We start from the raw sequence: 5,241 nt of genomic DNA on the forward strand, positions 1-5,241 counted from the left end.
TTGAGGAGAATGAAGCTATACTTGCACGTTTTCTGGGTGGATTAAATAGAGAGATTCAGACCATTCTAGACTATAAGGAGTATACTAATATCACTCGTTTATTCCATCTTGCTTGTAAAGCTGAACGTGAAGTGCAAGATCGACAAGCATTGGGGCGAACTAACTTTTCTGCAGGCCGACCTTCATCATGGACACCACGTGCATCTTCTACTTCAACTGCACCAGCACCTCCATCCGGTGCCACCTCCAGCCGTGATACAAGAAAATAGGCACAACCACCATTATCTGCCAAGAGCGCACCTGCGGGGCCTGCACAGCGTTCTTCTTCTTCCATGGCATCAACAGGGCACACAAGTGATATTATTTGTCGTCGTTGTAAGGGAGGAGGTCATTATGCGAGAGAATGCAAATCTCCGCGTGTGATGATTGCTACTGCGGATGGTGGATATGAGTCTGCTAGTGACTATGATGAGGAGACTTTGGCTCTTATTACACGTGAAGAACATGGTGGAGATGATTCTGATCATGAAACGCAATACATGGCTCCTGAAGACGCTGACAGGTATGAATGTTTAGTTGCTCAACGTGTTTTGAGTGTGCAGATCACACAAGCTGAGCAAAATCAGAGGCACAATTTGTTCCATACCAAGGGAGTTGTGAAGGAACGTTCTGTGCGCGTCATCATAGACGGAGGGAGCTGCAACAACTTGGCTAGCATGGAGATGGTGGAGAAGCTTTCCCTCACCACAAGACCACATCCACATCCTTACTACATCCAATGGTTCAACAACAGCGGCAAGGTTAAGGTAACACGTACTGTTCGTGTGCATTTTAGTATCTCTACATATGCTGATTATGTTGATTGTGATGTGGTACCTATGCAAGCATGTTCCTTATTACTTGGTAGACCATGGCAATTTGATAAAAATTCTGTACACCATGGTAGAAACAATCACTATACTCTTGTTCATAAGGATAAAAATATTACTTTGCTTCCTATGACTCCTGATTCCATTTTGAAAGATGATATTAATAGAGCTAACAAAGCAAAACAGGAGACGAATAAGAGTGAAAATCAGATTGTGGCAAAAGAATTTGAGCAACAAATAAGGCGCAAGGGGAACAAGAATGGAGTTACAAGTGATGATTTCAGGACTTTGAAGCCACCATAATGGGTGCATGAAGCCTTGGACGAAATATACAAGATGCCACTTCATAAATTTCGTCCCGAGGCTATTTTAGGTGCTGCGTCACCTTATTATTGGGCCAGGCCCATGTAATTTTGAAATACATAAGTATAGGCTATTTTTAGAGTCCGTATGTGTGGGGAAACAAGAGATAGGGTTGATTTCGGACTCCTCCACCAAGGGCCACGAAATTCCCCCCTCTTCCTCCATATATACAGCCCTTAGGGCATCGTTTAGACTTTGGGTTTTGTTTAGATTAAAAGTTCGCCATAGCTGCAACTTCGCGTACTTCGTTTGTGTTCAACGACCAGACAAAGGCGTCACAGAACCCCACCTTGATCAATAAAGCTTTCATCTTATATTCGCAGTATCCAGATTGCAATCTCAGTTTCTTGCTTGTTCTTCGTTTGCTCGCAGGAAACAGACCCTCGTGGTCAGGTTGATCGTGCTCCGGCGTGGTCAATAACCTCTCGGAGTTGGTTTAGCGATTGCTAAGGCGCGACATCCTCGCACGTTCGTAGTCGGATTGTCAAAGTCGACTTCCACCAAAGCGATATCCATCATCTCATCGAAAGACGGGACACCTTTGCCTCTATCACGGGGTCTCCAAGTTTCTTTGGTATTCCACCCTTAAAAGTGTAATTAGCAAGCATGGTGGAAATTTCAGCTTCCAGTATCTTTCTTTTATTTGTAATGATATCCTTCATATATTTAGCATAAGGATTTACTTTAAGCATATAAGTTAAGCGCATACGTAAGAAAATAGGTCTAATCATTCCAACAAAGCGCTCAAAATCCTCATCATCCTTTGTTTTAGATGGTTTAGGAGGAAAGTGCATGGGTTTCTGAACCCATGGTTCTCTTTCTCTACCGTGCTTCCTAGCATCAAAATCTCTCTTATCATAACGTTGATTCTTTGATTGTGGGTTATCAAGATCAACAGCAGGTTCAATCTCTACATCATTATTTTTGCTAGGTGGAGCATCAACATGAACATTACATTAAAATTATCACTAGGTTCAAGTTCATCACCAGATTGTGTTTCAGCATCAGAGATAGAAATATCATTGGGATTCTCAGGTGTGTCTACAACAGGTTCACTAGAAGCATGCAAAGTCCTATCGTTTTTCTTTTTCTTCTTTTTGGAAGAACTAGGTGCTTCTAAATTATTTCTCTGAGAATCCTGCTCGATTCTCTTAGGGTGGCCTTTAGGATACAAAGGTTCCTGAGTCATTCTACCAGTTCTAGTAGCCACTCTAACAGCAAAGTCATGTTTATTATTTAATTCATCGAGCAAATCACTTTGAGCTTTAAGTACTTGCTCAGCTTGAGTGGTAACCATAGAAGCATATTTTCTAATGAGTTTAAGTTCACCTTTATCTCTAGCCATATAATCACTCAAGCGTCCTATTTCGAAAGCATTATTCTTTAATTCTCTACCAACATAAGAATTAAAACTTTCTTGTCTAGCCATAAAGTCATCAAATTCATCTAAGCATGGGCTATGAAATTTAGTAGACGGGATTTCAACTTTATCATATCTATTGAGAGAATTTACCTTTACTACCTGTGTCGGGTTATCAAGACAATGTGGTTCTTCAATAGGCGGTATATTAAGATCGTGTATTTCTTCAATAGGAGGTAAGTTCTTAACATCTTCAGCTTTAATACCCTTTTCTTTCATTGATTTCTTTGCCTCTTGCATATCTTCAGGACTGAGAAATAGAACTCCCCTCTTCTTCGGAGTTGGTTTAGGAATAGGCTTAGGAGTTGGCTCAATTGGCTCAGGAAGAGTCCAATTATTTTCATTATACAACATATTATTCAATAGTAATTCATCTTGGTCGACTGTTCTTTCCCTGAAAACACAACCAGCACAACTATCCAAGTAGTCCTTGGAAGCATCGGTTAGTCCATTATAAAAGATATCAAGTATTTCATTTTTCTTAAGAGGATGATCAGGCAAAGCATTAAGTAATCGGAGAAGCCTCCCCCAAGCTTGTGGGAGACTCTCTTCTTCGATTTGCACAAAATTATATATTTCCCGCAAGGCAGCTTGTTTCTTATGAGCAGGGAAATATTTAGCAGAGAAGTAATAAATCATATCCCGGGGACTATGCACACAACCAGGATCAAGAGAATTAAACCAAGTTTTAGCATCACCCTTTAATGAGAACGGAAATATCTTAAGGATATAATAATAGCGAGACTCCTCATCATTAGTAAACAGGGTGGCTATATCATTTAACTTGGTAAGATGTGCCACAATAGTTTCAGATTCATAGCCATAAAAAGGATCAGATTCAACCAAAGTAATTATTTTAGGATCAACAGAGAATTCATAATCCTTATTAGTAACACAGATAGGTGAAGTAGCAAAAGCGGGGTCAGGTTTCATTCTAGCATTAAGAGATTGCTGCTTCCATTTAGCTAATAACTTCTTAAGATCATATCTATCTTTGCAAGCAAAATAGCTCTAGCGGCTTCTTCATCCATAACATAACCCTCAGGAACAACAGGCAATTCATAATCAGGGGGAGAACTTTCATCATCACTATTATCAATGATATCATCATTAATAATTTCATTCTCTCTAACCCTAGCAAGTTGTTCATCAAGAAATTCACCTAATGGCAAAGTAGTATCACGCACAAAAGTAGTATCATCATAAGTATCATGCATAGCAGAAGTGGCATCATCAATAACATGCGACATATCAGAATTCAAAGTAGTAGCAGGTTTAGGTGTCGCAAGCTTACTCAAAACAGAAGGAGAATCTAGTGTAGAGCTAGATGGCAGTTCCTTACCTCCCCTTGTAGTTGAGGGAAAAATATTAGTTCTTTCGTCTTTCAAGTTCCTCATAGTGATCAACAAATATAAATCCCAAGTGACTCAAACAATAGAGATATGCTCCCCGGCAACGGCGCCAGAAATTATTCTCGATAACCCACAAGTGTAGGGGATCGCAACAACTTTCGAGGGTAAAGTATTCAACCCAAATTTATTGATTCGACATGAGGGGAGCCAAAGAATATTCTTAAGTATTAGGAGTTGAGTTGTCAATTCAACCACACCTGGATAACTTAGTATCTGCAGCAAAGTATTTAGTAGAAAAGTAGTATGATAGTAATGGTAACAGTGGCAAAAGTAAAGATAGCAGTTTTTGTAGTAGTTCTAACGGTAGCAACAGAAAAGTAAATAAGAGAAACACAATATGTGAAAAGCTCGTAGGCATTGGATCAGTGACGGATAATTATGTCGGATGCGATTCCTCGTGTAATAGCTATAACACAGGGTGACATAGAACTAGCTCTAGTTCATCAATGTAATGTAGGCATGTAGTCCGAATATAGTCATACGTGCTTATGGAAAAGAACTTGCATGACATATTTTGTCCTACCCTCCCGTGGCAGCGGGTGAGGGAGTCCTGGATTAGGGTGTATCCGGACAGCCGGACTGTGTACAAGACTCAAGACTTCGGCCCGTGTCCGGATGGGACTCTCCTTGGCTTGGAAGGCAAGCATGGTGATCCGGATATTGTGTTTCCTTCCTTGTAACCGACTCCATGTAAACCCTAGCCCTCTCCGGTGTCTATATAAACCGGAGAGGTTGGTCCTTAGAAGGCCGATCACAATTACAATCATACCATCATAGGCTAGCTCTTAGGGTTTAGCCTCTACGATCTCGTGGTAGATCTACTCTTGTACTACCCATATCATCAATATAAATCAAGCAGGAAGTAGGGTTTTACCTCCATCGAGAGGGCCCGAACCTGGGTAAACATCTGTGTCCCTTGCTTCCTGTTACCATCAGCCTTGACGCGCAGATCAGGACCCCCTACCCGAGATCCGCCAGTTTTGACACCGACATTGGTGCTTTCATTGAGAGTTCCTCTGTGTCGTCGCTGTCAGGCTCGATGGCTCCTTCAATCATCATCAACGACGCTGTCCAGGGTGAGCCTTTCCTCCCCAGACAGATCTTCGTGTTCGGTGGCTTGGCACTGGGGCCAATTCACTTGGCCACCTGGAGCAAATCGATAGCTATGCCCCCGGCC

This window comes from Triticum dicoccoides, chromosome 5B, assembly GCF_002162155.2.
Source record: "Triticum dicoccoides isolate Atlit2015 ecotype Zavitan chromosome 5B, WEW_v2.0, whole genome shotgun sequence".
Taxonomy (NCBI): domain Eukaryota; kingdom Viridiplantae; phylum Streptophyta; class Magnoliopsida; order Poales; family Poaceae; genus Triticum; species Triticum dicoccoides.